This window comes from Salvelinus namaycush, chromosome 4, assembly GCF_016432855.1.
Source record: "Salvelinus namaycush isolate Seneca chromosome 4, SaNama_1.0, whole genome shotgun sequence".
NCBI lineage: Eukaryota > Metazoa > Chordata > Actinopteri > Salmoniformes > Salmonidae > Salvelinus > Salvelinus namaycush.
The window spans coordinates 14,072,421-14,088,409 of NC_052310.1; the positions used below are offsets into that span (position 1 = coordinate 14,072,421).

Below are 15,989 nucleotides of genomic sequence, written 5' to 3' on the forward strand. Positions count from 1 at the left end.
CATCTCTAGTACATCTTATTTTAGAAAGAACACAGAGGACACACATCAGGATTGGTGAGAGACGATGGAAACCATAGCGTAATAACGATGGGCACACGCACACAAAGAGAGACAGAGAGAAAGAGAGAGAGACAGACAGCAATAGGGTGACAGAGAGAAAGGTAAAAATAGGAAAAGATAGAGTGTCAGAGAGAAAGAGTGACTCTCCAGTCACAAGGTGTGTCTATGTGCTATAAAACACCGGTCAGCTGAAACAGAATATTACATATGAAGACATCACAATATGTGACAGAGAAAATTATATTTTCTCTCTGTTTGCGATGATCAAATACGTAATAATATTCATGGTGTCTTTGGAATCTGTCTCTGTGAGCCATAGTTTACTTTCATAAAGACCTTCACAATCCCCACTCTTCTTCATATAAGGTGTTGTTCATCGGGGGACTCCTTAAGTTCAGGTTGTCTCACCCTTTTTCAGTCCATTGTCTTCTGTTTTCTGCCAAATGAACACAACCCTGCTCTGGGCTACTCTATAATGCTGTTACTGGCTGGAGATGGGAAGGGAAGTATGGCTAAATTACTAAATTACTTTGACCTTTGACTCCGTAGCAGATGAGACCTGAGGCTCCCCACAAATCAGAAAGAAACTACTTCTGTTTCCATTACAGAACTACGGTCAGCAAATATACATAAATAAAATAGACACAGAATATAAATGATACCTAGAGGAGATGAAATGTGTGCACGGTAAACGTGTGTAGAGCCCTTATTAGTTCTGTGGATGATTCAATGCTTTCTATGGGAGTATGGCGATTAGGCTTCGGCGGAAAATCAAACAGTGACTTCCGTTTGTCATTTTTCCCTTTCTCTCCGTTTCCATTGAAAAATGCATATAGAGGAAATTATGTGAACGAAACTCTGCTTGGATAGGGTGTGTTTAGCTGTGTACAGTACAGGTAGGGGACAGTGTGTGTGTGTGTGTGTGTGTGTGTGTGTGTGTGTGTGTGTGTGTGTGTGTGTGTGTGTGTGTGTGTGTGTGTGTGTGTGTGTGTGTGTGTGTGTGTGTGTGTGTGTGTGTGTGTGTGTGTGTTCGTCTGTAAGGCTGAGACAGAAGGGTGAGTAAACATAGTCTCTTTCTCTATGCCTCTACTTGACTTTCTGCCAAAATCTCATTCTCTTTCTCAGGTACCTTCTGCCTCTATGTTGCACACTCTCTCAGGTGGGTTGAATGGGGGTGTGAGCATGTGTGGATGAAAACACAAACGTGATTTTCTCATTTACTCTACAGAAATGCAAACAGTGTGTGTGTGTGTGTGTGTGTGTGTGTGTGTGTGTGTGTGTGTGTGTGTGTGTGTGTGTGTGTGTGTGTGTGTGTGTGTGTGTGTGTGTGTGTGTGCGTGTGTGCATAGGTCTGTTATGGAGACGGGAGGACCAGTAGCCACACAGGCCCATTAAGATAAGCCCTGCCTCCCGTTCAGACAAAGTACATAAACAAACCCTGAGACTTCCTGCTGTGCTCCCGTCATATCTCACACACACACACACACACACACACACAGTAGACCTACTATTCTCTACAGGCATAGAAAGGATCAGACACACATGTATTTATTAATTTAGTTATTTTTGATTTAACCTTTAATTTATCAGGGAGTCATACTGAGACCAAAGTTGGACCACAGAGTGAAGTAAAAGCGGTCAACAAGTGCTCAGCATATATGGGAACTCCTTTAAGACTGTTGGAAAAGCATTCCAAGTGAAGCTGGTTGAGAGAATGCCAAGAGTGTGCAAAGCTGTCATCAAGGCAAAGGGTGGCTACTTTGAATACATTTTGATTTTTTTAACACTTTTTTGGTTACTACATCATTCCATATGTATTATTTCATAGTTTTGATGTTTTCACTATCATTCTACAATGTAGAAAATTTTAAAAAATAAAGAAAAACCCTTGAATGAGTAATTGTGCAAGCAATCATAGGGGGCAGACAGCTGCAGCAATATGGATCAAGCATATCAGCCCTAGTGGATTTTTTAAAACATAAATCTGCAAGTAATCAAGCACATCATGCATAGTAGATTGTTGAAATGAAAACAAAGATTCACTAGAAGTTGACTGGTTAACCACTGAGTCAGCTAGAGGCTGAATCAAATAAAAAAGCTTGCTGAGAGAAAATTATGATTAAAAGTATCACTTATCCCATTCTTCTTAGTTATGATGCCAGAGTCAGACAGAACTTGCTTAGCTAGGGAAGAAGATTATTTTTTTACGCTTCAGTGCATTTTCTGTTTTCCAAGGATCAGCAACGTACGGTGCATATTTCCATTTTATACTCCAACAGAATTTTGGAGGACGTATTGAGTCTGAGTAAATATACAGAGGTTGAATTGAAGAGGGACAGTTTATATACACAGTGGAAATCAAATGAACCTGGTAAGAAATGGAACATCAACACCATTTTGGAGACAGTCTCACCACCTACAAGATCCCAAGCTCCAGTCTTATACACAATTGAAAACGAATGAGTAGTAAATAAAATCCAACTGAAAAGTCTAATACTTGTCACAGCTGTTCCCTCACAATTGAGATAAAGGCTACTGCTAAAGGCATCAAATGTTACATGGGCATTCACTATTTGACGCCGTATTTGACTGACTTGGTATTTGTATTTATTATGGTATTCCCTTTAGCTGCTGGCAGCAGCTACTCTTCCTGGGGTCCAGCAAAATTAAGGCAGTTCCACATTTTTTTAAACATTACAATACATTCACAACAGATTTTACAACATGTGTGCCCTCAGGCCCCTACTCTACTACCACATATCTACAACACAAAACCCATGTGTATGTGTGTGTATACTGCGTATGTTATAGTGTGTTTGTATGCATGTGTTTGTGCCTATGTTTGTGTTGCTTCACAGTCTCCGTTGTTCAATAAGGTGTATTTCTATCTGTTTTTTAAATGTAATTTTCCTGCTTGCATGAGTTACTTGATGGGCAATAGAGTTCCATGTAGTCATGGCTCTATGTAGTACTGTGCACCTCCCATACTTGGGGACTGTGAAGAGACCTCTGGTGGAATGTCTTGTGGGGTATGCATGGGTGTCCGAGCTGTGTGCCAGTAGTTCAAACAGACAGCTCGGTGCATTGAACATACCTCAACAATACCTCTTACAAATACAAGTAGTGATGAAGTCAATCTCTCCTCCACTTTGAGCCAGAAGAGATTGACATATTATTAATGTTAGCTCTCTGTGTACATCCAAGGGCCAGCCGTGCTGCCCTGTTCTGAGACAATTGGAATTTTCCTAAGTCCCTCTTTGTGGCACCTGACCACACGACTGAACAGTAGTTCAGGTGAGCCAAAACTAGGGCCTGTAGGACCTGCCTTGTTGATAGTTCTGTTAAGAATGCAGAGCAGCGCTGTCACACCCTGGCCTTAGTTATCTTTGTTTTCATTATTATTTTAGTTAGGTCAGGGTGTGACATGGGGAATGTATGTGTTTTGGTTTGTCTAGGGGTTTGTACGTTTAATGGGTCAGTGTCTTGTCTAGGTGTTTGTATGTCTATGGCTGCCTAGATTGGTTCTCAATTAGAGGCAGCTGTGGTTTATTGTCTCTGATTGAGAGCCATATTTAAGGCAGCCATAGGCATTTGGGTTTTGTGGGTAATTGTCTATGTGTAGTGTTTGTGTCAGCACTATTTGTCATTATAGCTTCACGGTCGTCAGTTTGTTAGTTTGTGTATAGTGTTCGGTTTGTGTTTTTCTCTCTTCTAAATAAAAGAAGATGTATTTTTCACACGCTGCGCCTTGGTCCTCTCTCTCACCCATAGACGATCGTGACAAGCGCTTTATTATTGACAGACTTCTCCCTATTCTAGCTACTTTTGTATCAATATGTTATGACCATGACAGTTTACAAACCAGGGTTACTCCAAGCAGTTAAGGCTCCTCAAATTTCTCAATTACCATATTATTCATTACAAGATTTAGTTGGGGTTTAGTGAATGATTTGTCCCAAATACAACACTTTTAGTTTTTGAAATATTTAGGACTAATTTATTCCTTGCCACTTATTCTGAAACTAACTGCAACTCTTTGTTAAGTGTTGCAGTCATTTCAGTTGCTGTGATAGCTGACGTGTATAGTGTTGAGAGGGTGGGGGAGTAACGGATTACAAGTAATTCGTTACATGTAAGAGATTACAAAGACCGGTAACTGTAATCCGTTACGTCACCAGCAAAAATATTGTAATCAGATTACAGATACTTTTGAAAAACAACATGATTACTTTGAGGACTACTTCTAAATTCAGAAAGGATGTTTGCAAAAAACATATTTGACACTTCTCTGTTTTTAAATTTTTTATTTAACTATACAAGTCAGTTAATAACAAATTCTTAATTACAATGACGGCTTACCCCGCCAAACCCTAACCCGGACGACGGCATCACCATATTAAGATAAAAATGACGGCACTGGACCTTTAAGTACTTTTAGGTAATGATAGGCTAGCTAGCATGTTTCACATGCAGCAGTGACTCAAGACTCCACTCGACTACACTATATGAACATACAGGACTTGGAAGAGAGTGGGGCTGGAATTCATTGCAGGGCACGTTATAATGTAGCGCACTATAACAGACTTTTAAAGGTAATTTCCGATTGAGCCGACGTGCACAGTGTTTACCGTGAATGCGATCCCCGAAAACATCTGGGAAAATGACGTTAAAAGCTTTCACGGGACTAGAATTCAATCTTAGTGCATCACAGCATGGAAAAAGTCAAGAAAACATGCATGACGATTGTGTTCTGGCTTTGGGCTTACACACTGAAGGAAGGACCAATACAAACACAAACAGTAGTCACCTGATTTTAGTGGGCACCTGAATGAAAACGCACCAGATGTGCCTCTTGAGTTAGACCCCACACCAACACCAACACACACACACTCATGCACACACACACACCCACACATGTACATACACCACAGGAGGCTGCTGAGGGGAGGACAGCTCATATATAATGGCTGGAATGGAGTAAATGGAATGGTATCAAACACATGGAAACCACATGTTTGATGTGTTCAATACTATTTCATTTATTCTGGTCCAGCCATTACAATGAGCCTGTCCTCCCCAATTAAGGTTTCACCGGCCGCATGTGACACGCACACGCACACCATTGAGTGATGTCATGGATTACTTGGACACCATACATCAGGGCTGGTGTGAGAGTGTTGCTACTTAACTACAGTGAAGAGCACTGAGCAGCCTGGTGAGTGGTGAAGGGTGAAGCCGCTCTAGTCATTGGGGTCATAACGCCCTCTAATACAGCTAATGATATGGAGAGCAAGCCAAGCAACAGATGTCCTGCTTGGCCTATATACACACACACACATATGCATGCGCACACACACACACACACACACACACACACACACACACACACACACACACACACACACACACACACACACACACACACACACACACACACACACACACACACACACACACACACACAAACCCACCGTCATTGAAAATAAGAATTTGTTCTTAACTGACTTGCCTAGTTAAATAAAGGTTAAAAAAAATATCGGATCACGTTACTGAGTTTGGGTAATCCAAAAGTTATGTTACTGATTACAATTTTGGACAGGTACTGTAACAGATTTCATTTATAAAGTAACCTACCCAACCCTGAGTATACATAGACACACTGGCTTTACTTAAAGCCAGTGGCATGTCATTAGTAAAGATTGAAAAGGGACCTAGACAGCTGCCCTGGGGAATTCCTGATTCTACCTGGATTTTGTTGTAGAGGCTTCCATTAAAGAACACCCTCTGTTTTCTGTTAGATAGGTAACTCTTTATCCACAATATAGCAGGGGGTGTAAAGCCATAACACATATGTTTTTCCAGCAACAGACTATGACTGATAATGTCAAAAGCCACACTGAAATCTAACAAAACAGCCCCCACAATCTTTCAAGTCTGTTGTCAATTTGTTTACTGTAAAATAGCATTGTATTTGGTCAAACACAATTTTTTCCAAAAGTTTACTAAAGGTTGATTGGTCGGCTTTTTGAGCCAGTAAAGGAGCCTTTACTATTCTTAGGTAGGGGAATAACTTTTGCTTCCCTCCAGGCCTGGGGGCACACACTTTCTAGTAGGCTTAAATTGAAGATGTGGCAAATAGGAGTGGCAATTCCGTCCTCTATTATCCTCAGTGGTGACATCATTATAACCCTGTGTATAATGCAGAACACCAGAACACCTCTTAACCTTCAAATAAGTGGATGATTACAGTAAGCCTGCATTAGTTAAAGGCCCAGTGCAGTCAAAATGTGATTTTCCTGATTAATTTATATTTCCACACTATGAGGTTCTAATAATACTGTGAAATTGTGAAAATTATGATAATGCCCTTGGTGGGATGAAGTTTTGGCCTGCCTGGTGGCATCACCATATTGAGATAAAAATGACGGCACTGGACCTTTAAGTACTTTTAGGTAATGATAGGCTAGCTAGCATGTTTCACATGCAGCAGTGACTCAAGACTCCACTCGACTACACTATATGAACATACAGGACTTGGAAGAGAGTGGGGCTGGAATTCATTGCAGGGCATGTTATAATGTAGCGCACTATAACAGACTTTTAAAGGTAATTTCCGATTGAGCCGACGTGCACAGTGTTTACCGTGAATGCGATCCCCGAAAACATCTGGGAAAATGACGTTAAAAGCTTTCACGGGACTAGAATTCAATCTTAGTGCATCACAGCATGGAAAAAGTCAAGAAAACATGCATGACGATTGTGTTCTGGCTTTGGGCTTACACACTGAAGGAAGGACCAATACAAACACAAACAGTAGTCACCTGATTTTAGTGGGCACCTGAATGAAAACGCACCAGATGTGCCTCTTGAGTTAGACCCCACACCAACACCAACACACACACACTCATGCACACACACACACCCACACATGTACATACACCACAGGAGGCTGCTGAGGGGAGGACAGCTCATATATAATGGCTGGAATGGAGTAAATGGAATGGTATCAAACACATGGAAACCACATGTTTGATGTGTTCAATACTATTTCATTTATTCTGGTCCAGCCATTACAATGAGCCTGTCCTCCCCAATTAAGGTTTCACCGGCCGCATGTGACACGCACACGCACACCATTGAGTGATGTCATGGATTACTTGGACACCATACATCAGGGCTGGTGTGAGAGTGTTGCTACTTAACTACAGTGAAGAGCACTGAGCAGCCTGGTGAGTGGTGAAGGGTGAAGCCGCTCTAGTCATTGGGGTCATAACGCCCTCTAATACAGCTAATGATATGGAGAGCAAGCCAAGCAACAGATGTCCTGCTTGGCCTATATACACACACACACATATGCATGCGCACACACACACACACACACACACACACACACACACACACACACACATACACACACACACACACACACACACACACACACACACACACACACACACACACACACACACACACACACACACACACACACACACACACACACACACACACACAAACCCACCGTCATTGAAAATAAGAATTTGTTCTTAACTGACTTGCCTAGTTAAATAAAGGTTAAAAAAAATATCGGATCACGTTACTGAGTTTGGGTAATCCAAAAGTTATGTTACTGATTACAATTTTGGACAGGTACTGTAACAGATTTCATTTATAAAGTAACCTACCCAACCCTGAGTATACATAGACACACTGGCTTTACTTAAAGCCAGTGGCATGTCATTAGTAAAGATTGAAAAGGGACCTAGACAGCTGCCCTGGGGAATTCCTGATTCTACCTGGATTTTGTTGGAGAGGCTTCCATTAAAGAACACCCTCTGTTTTCTGTTAGATAGGTAACTCTTTATCCACAATATAGCAGGGGGTGTAAAGCCATAACACATACGTTTTTCCAGCAACAGACTATGACTGATAATGTCAAAAGCCACACTGAAATCTAACAAAACAGCCCCCACAATCTTTCAAGTCTGTTGTCAATTTGTTTACTGTAAAATAGCATTGTATTTGGTCAAACACAATTTTTTCCAAAAGTTTACTAAAGGTTGATTGGTCGGCTTTTTGAGCCAGTAAAGGAGCCTTTACTATTCTTAGGTAGGGGAATAACTTTTGCTTCCCTCCAGGCCTGGGGGCACACACTTTCTAGTAGGCTTAAATTGAAGATGTGGCAAATAGGAGTGGCAATTCCGTCCTCTATTATCCTCAGTGGTGACATCATTATAACCCTGTGTATAATGCAGAACACCAGAACACCTCTTAACCTTCAAATAAGTGGATGATTACAGTAAGCCTGCATTAGTTAAAGGCCCAGTGCAGTCAAAATGTGATTTTCCTGATTAATTTATATTTCCACACTATGAGGTTCTAATAATACTGTGAAATTGTGAAAATTATGATAATGCCCTTGGTGGGATGAAGTTTTGGCCTGCCTGGTGGCATCACCATATTGAGATAAAAATGACGGCACTGGACCTTTAAGTACTTTTAGGTAATGATAGGCTAGCTAGCATGTTTCACATGCAGCAGTGACTCAAGACTCCACTCGACTACACTATATGAACATACAGGACTTGGAAGAGAGTGGGGCTGGAATTCATTGCAGGGCATGTTATAATGTAGCGCACTATAACAGACTTTTAAAGGTAATTTCCGATTGAGCTGACGTGCACAGTGTTTACCGTGAATGCGATCCCCGAAAACATCTGGGAAAATGACGTTAAAAGCTTTCACGGGACTAGAATTCAATCTTAGTGCATCACAGCATGGAAAAAGTCAAGAAAACATGCATGACGATTGTGTTCTGGCTTTGGGCTTACACACTGAAGGAAGGACCAATACAAACACAAACAGTAGTCACCTGATTTTAGTGGGCACCTGAATGAAAACGCACCAGATGTGCCTCTTGAGTTAGACCCCACACCAACACCAACACACACACACTCATGCACACACACACACCCACACATGTACATACACCACAGGAGGCTGCTGAGGGGAGGACAGCTCATATATAATGGCTGGAATGGAGTAAATGGAATGGTATCAAACACATGGAAACCACATGTTTGATGTGTTCAATACTATTTCATTTATTCTGGTCCAGCCATTACAATGAGCCTGTCCTCCCCAATTAAGGTTTCACCGGCCGCATGTGACACGCACACGCACACCATTGAGTGATGTCATGGATTACTTGGACACCATACATCAGGGCTGGTGTGAGAGTGTTGCTACTTAACTACAGTGAAGAGCACTGAGCAGCCTGGTGAGTGGTGAAGGGTGAAGCCGCTCTAGTCATTGGGGTCATAACGCCCTCTAATACAGCTAATGATATGGAGAGCAAGCCAAGCAACAGATGTCCTGCTTGGCCTATATACACACACACACATATGCATGCGCACACACACACACACACACACACACACACACACACACACACACACACATACACACACACACACACACACACACACACACACACACACACACACACACACACACACACACACACACACACACACACACACACACACACACACACACACAAACCCACCGTCATTGAAAATAAGAATTTGTTCTTAACTGACTTGCCTAGTTAAATAAAGGTTAAAAAAAATATCGGATTACGTTACTGAGTTTGGGTAATCCAAAAGTTATGTTACTGATTACAATTTTGGACAGGTACTGTAACAGATTTCATTTATAAAGTAACCTACCCAACCCTGAGTATACATAGACACACTGGCTTTACTTAAAGCCAGTGGCATGTCATTAGTAAAGATTGAAAAGGGACCTAGACAGCTGCCCTGGGGAATTCCTGATTCTACCTGGATTTTGTTGTAGAGGCTTCCATTAAAGAACACCCTCTGTTTTCTGTTAGATAGGTAACTCTTTATCCACAATATAGCAGGGGGTGTAAAGCCATAACACATACGTTTTTCCAGCAACAGACTATGACTGATAATGTCAAAAGCCACACTGAAGTCTAACAAAACAGCCCCCACAATCTTTCAAGTCTGTTGTCAATTTGTTTACTGTAAAATAGCATTGTATTTGGTCAAACACAATTTTTTCCAAACGTTTACTAAAGGTTGATTGGTCGGCTTTTTGAGCCAGTAAAGGAGCCTTTACTATTCTTAGGTAGGGGAATAACTTTTGCTTCCCTCCAGGCCTGAGGGCACACACTTTCTAGTAGGCTTAAATTGAAGATGTGGCAAATAGGAGTGGCAATTCCGTCCTCTATTATCCTCAGTGGTGACATCATTATAACCCTGTGTATAATGCAGAACACCAGAACACCTCTTAACCTTCAAATAAGTGGATGATTACAGTAAGCCTGCATTAGTTAAAGGCCCAGTGCAGTCAAAATGTGATATTCTTGATTAATTTATATTTCCACACTATGAGGTTCTAATAATACTGTGAAATTGTGAAAATTATGATAATGCCCTTGGTGGGATGAAGTTTTGGCCTGCCTGGTGGCATCACCATATTGAGATAAAAATGATGGCATTGGACCTTTAAGTACTTTTAGGTAATGATAGGCTAGCTAGCATGTTTGACATGCAGCAGTGACTCAAGACTCCACTTGACTACACTACATGAACATACAGGACTTGGAAGAGAGTGGGGCTGGAATTCATTGCAGGGCACGTTATAATGTAGCGCACTAAAACAAACTTTTAAAGGTAATTTACGATTGAGCCGACGTGCACAGTGTTTACCGTGAATGCGATCCCTGAAAACGTCTGGGAAAATGACGTTAAAAGCTTTCACGGGACTAGAATTCAATCTTAGTGCATCACAGCATGGAAAAAGTCAAGAAAACATGCATGACGATTGTGTTCTGGCTTTGGGCTTACACACTGAAGGAAGGACCAATACAAACACAAACAGTAGTCACCTGATTTTAGTGGGCACCTGAATGAAAACGCACCAGATGTGCCTCTTGAGTTAGACCCCACACCAACACCAACACACACACCCACACATGTACACACACCACAGGAGGCTGCTGAGGGGAGGACAGCTCATATATAATGGCTGGAATGGAGTAAATGGAATGGTATCAAACACATGGAAACCACATGTTTGATGTGTTCAATACTTTTTCATTTAGTCTGGTACACACACACACACACACACACACACACACACACACACACACACACACACACACACACACACACACACACACACACACACACACACACACACACACACACACACACACATCATTGAGGGATGTCATGGATTACTTGGAGACCATACACCAGGGCTGGTGTGAGAGTCTTGCTACTTAACTACAGTGAAGAGCACTGAGCAGCCTGGTGAGTGGTGAAGGGTGAAGCCGCTCTAGTCATTGGGGTCATAACGCCCTCTAATACAGCTAATGATATGGAGAGCAAGCAACAGATGTCCTGCTTGTCCTATACACACACACACACATATGCATGCGCACACACACACACACATGAACACACACACAAACACACACACATAAACACACAAATATTAGCCAAAACAAAGACAAGCCACAAGGCCACAACATGTACTTGGGCTTCAGTTAGAGATATCATGCAGAGACAAACATAAAGCCGGGACAGAAAAAGGATCTTTATTTTTTCCATCCTCATGTACAGTGGGCTCCAAAATTACTGGCACCCCTGACTGGCAATGCACAAACAATACCTTAAAAAATACAAACAATCTAATTATAGAGATAAACTCAAAATACCAACATGTGAGAAATACTGTACTTTATTAATGTTTCAATGGAACCCACCAAAATCATACAATTATTTAATAGAAATTACATTTCACCAAAATCAAGGTTTCATAATTATTGGCACTGTAACGTCAGGTGAATGATGGGTGCAGAGTCAGGCGCAGAGAGCAAAAGTATTCCAGGGAAAAAACGCTTTAATTCCACAGCATGAAAACAGGAACAGGTACAAACGGGTAGTGCCAAAACACAGGCGTAAAACAACCCACAGTCCACTGTTTAAAATAAAGCTGAATAGCGAAAATCCCACAATCAAAGAATCACTCACGACGTACAACATGAATACACAAAAATAAGCCCGCACAAACACTAGCGGGCGAAACTAACCTAAATAGAACCTCTCCCAAAACCCTAACAAGAAACAGGTGAAAACAATTAGACATACATAAACGAAAAGGAAAAAAGGATCGGTGGCAGCTAGTAGACCGGCGACGACGACCGCCGAGTGCCACCCGAACGGGAAGGGCAGTCACCTTCGGTACTATTCGTGACAGTACCCCCCTCCCGACGCGCGGCCCCCGCAGCGCGCCGACGCCGGCCTCGGGGACGACCCCGGGGGCGAGGCGCAGGGCGATCCGGATGGAGGCGATGGAATTCTCTTAGAAGATTTGGATCCAATATATCCCCCACCGGGACCCAGCACCTCTCCTCCGGCCCGTACCCCTCCCAGTCCACGAGGTACTGCAGGCCCCTCACCCGGCGTCTGGAATCCAGTATGGACTTTATCGCGTACGCCGGGGACCCCTCTATATCCAGAGGGGGCGGAGGGACCTCCGGAACCTCACCTTCCTGCATGGGACCAGCTACCACCGGCCTGAGGAGAGACACATGAAACGAGGGGTTAATACGATAATACGAAGGAAGTAACAATCGATAACACACCTCGTTTATTCTCCTCAGGACTTTAAATGGCCCTACACACTGCGGACCCAGCTTCCGGCAGGGCAGGCGGAGGGGCAGGTTTCGGGTCGAGAGCCAGACCCTGTCCCCCGGTGCAAACACGGGGGCCTCACTGCGGTGACGGTCAGCGCTCTTCTTCTGCCGTCCACTCGCCTGACGCAAAGACTCCTGGACGGCTCTCCAGGTCTCCTTAGAGCGCTGCACCCATTCCTCCACCGCAGGAGCTTCGGTCTGGCTCTGATGCCATGGTGCCAGAACCGGCTGGTACCCCAACACACACTCAAATGGTGACATGTTGGTAGAGGAGTGGCTCAGTGAGTTCTGGGCCATCTCTGCCCAGGGGATGAATCTTGACCACTCCCCTGGCCGGTCCTGGCAATACGACCGCAGAAACCTACCCACCTCCTGGTTCACTCTCTCCACCTGCCCATTACTCTCCGGGTGATACCCCGAGGTCAGGCTGACCGAGACCCCCAGATGTTCCATAAACGCCTTCCATACTCTGGACGTGAACTGGGGACCCCGATCAGAAACGATATCCTCGGGCACCCCGTAGTGCCGGAAGACATGGGTAAATAGTGCCTCCGCAGTCTGCAGGGCCGTAGGGAGACCAGGCAACGGGATAAGACGGCAGGACTTAGAGAACCGATCCACAACGACCAGGATAGTGGTGTTCCCCTGAGACAAGGGAAGATCAGTAAGAAAATCCACCGATAGATGGGACCACGGCCGTTGTGGAACGGGGAGGGGTTGTAATTTCCCTCGTGGCAAATGTCTAGGAGCCTTACTCTGAGCGCATACCGAACAGGAGGAGACATAGAATCGCACGTCTCTCACCAAAGTAGGCCACCAGTACTTCCCTCTAAGACTTCGCACCGTCCTTGAAATACCCGGGTGACCTGACGAGGGTAGACTATGAGCCCATCGAATCAATTGATCACGAACAGCGAGTGGCACATACCTACGACCCTCCGGGCACTGTGGAGGCGCAGGTTCCGCCCTTAGTGCCCGCTCGATGTCCGAGTCCACCTCCCATACTACCGGTGCTACCAGCTTAGCCGCCGGAATGATGGGAGTAGGATCGATGGACCTGTCATCCGTGTCGTATAGTCGTGACAGCGCGTCAGCCTTAGTATTGAGGGAACCTGGTCTATACGAAATCGTAAACCGAAATCGGGTAAAGAACATGGCCCACCTTGCCTGACGAGGATTCAGTCTCCTAGCTGATCGGATATACTCCAGATTCTGGTGGTCGGTCCAGATGAGAAAAGGGTGCTTAGCCCCCTCAAGCCAGTGTCTCCACACCTTCAGAGCCTTAATCATGGCCAACAACTCCCTATCCCCCACATCATAATTCCGCTCCGCTGGCCCGAGCTTCTTCGAAAAAAAAGCACAGGGGCGGAGCTTCGGTGGCGTACCCGAGCGCTGGGAGAGCACAGCCCCGACCCCAGCCTCGGATGCGTCCACCTCAACTATGAACGCCAAAGAGGGGTCCGGATGCGCCAACACTGGCGCGTCGGTGAACAGTGCCTTCAAACGACAGAAAGATCTCTCCGCCTCTGCGGACCACTGCAAGCGCACCGGGCCCCCCTTCAGCAGTGAGGTAATAGGGGCCGCCACCTGACCAAAACCCCGGATAAACCTCCGGTAGTAATTGGCAAACCCTAAGAACCGCTGCACCTCCTTTACCGTGGTCGGAGTCGGCCAATTACGCACGGCTTTTACGCGGTCACCCTCTATATCCACCCCCGAGCTGGAAATGCGATAACCCAGGAAGGAAACGGCTTGTTTAGAAAACTCACATTTCTCCGCCTTCACGTACAGGTCATGCTCCAGCAGTCGCCCAAGAACCTTGCGCACCAGAGACACATGCGCGGCGCGTGTAGCGGAGTAGATCAAAATATCGTCAATATACACCACCACACCTTGTCCGTGCAGGTCTCTGAGAATCTCGTCAACAAAGGATTGAAAGACAGCTGGAGCATTCTTTAACCCGTACGGCATGACGAGGTACTCATAATGGCCCGATGTAGTACTAAACGCGGTTTTCCACTCATCTCCCTCCCGAATACGCACCAGATTATACGCGCTCCTGAGATCCAGTTTCGTGAAGAACCGTGCTCCGTGGAATGATTCCATCGCCGTAGCGATGAGAGGTAGTGGGTAACTAAAACCCACCGTGATGGAATTGAGACCTCGATAATCAATACACGGACGCAACCCACCATCTTTTTTCTTCACAAAAAAGAAACTCGAGGAGACGGGTGACATGGAGGGCCGAATGAATCCCTGTCCCAGAGCTTCCGTGACATATGTCTCCATAGCCAACGTCTCCTCCTGGGACAAAGGATACACATGACTCCTGGGTAGTGCAGCGTTTACCTGGAGGTTTATCACGCAATCCCCCTGTCGATGGGGTGGTAATTGGGTCGCCTTCTTTTTACTGAAAGCGATAGCCAAATCGGCATACTCAGCGGGAATGCGCACGGTGGAAACCTGGTCTGGACTCTCCACCGTTGTCGCACCGATGGAAACTCCTACACACCTGCCTGAACACTCATCAGACCACCCCTGTAGAGCTCCCTGTTTCCACGAAATCGTCGGATTGTGAATAGCCAGCCAGGGAATCCCCAGCACCACCGGAAACGCAGGTGAATCGATAAGAAACAGACTAATCCGTTCCTTATGATTCCCCTGCGTAATCATCTCCAAAGGAATTGTGACCTCCCTGACCAGCCCTGACCCTAATGGTCGACTATCTAAAGAGTGCACAGGGAAAGGGGGGTCTACCTTAACGAGCGGAATCCTCAACCTCTTAGCGAGTCCGCGATCAATAAAATTCCCCGCTGCGCCTGAATCGACTAGCGCCTTATGCTGGAGAGATGGGAAAAACCTTAGAAAAAAGATTAACAAAAACATGTGACCAACAGGAAGCTCTGGGAGAGTGTGGTGCTGACTCACCTGAGGTGACCGAGGAGTGTTCTGCCTGCCCTCTCGATTCCCAGATGGACTCCTCCAGCACCGACCTAAAGTGTGTCCTCTCCGGCCACAATGGGTGCAGGAGGAGCCTCCTCCTCCGGTCTCCCTAGACGCAGCCCCTCCTAGCTCCATAGGAATGGGAGCGGGGGGGGCAGGAGGTGGAACTGACAGGACCCTCTCCTCCATCGTGGGGAGAGGGGTGGTCGCTGCTTCTGCTGACTCCATCAAAATGGTGCGGGCTTCTGTAACGTCA

The 15,989-nt window shown here is 44.9% G+C and overlaps 1 long non-coding RNA gene across 1 annotated transcript; it reads right to left on the reverse strand.

Moving 5' to 3' along the window:
• Window positions 1-12,630: 12,630 nt before the first annotated feature.
• On the reverse strand, window positions 12,631-15,753 carry LOC120045451. The gene is made up of 3 exons (XR_005476709.1): window positions 15,719-15,753; window positions 15,548-15,631; window positions 12,631-12,671 (listed from the first exon to the last, which is right to left on the reverse strand). It is a non-coding gene; the product is annotated as an uncharacterized LOC120045451 (long non-coding RNA).
• Window positions 15,754-15,989: the final 236 nt, after the last annotated feature.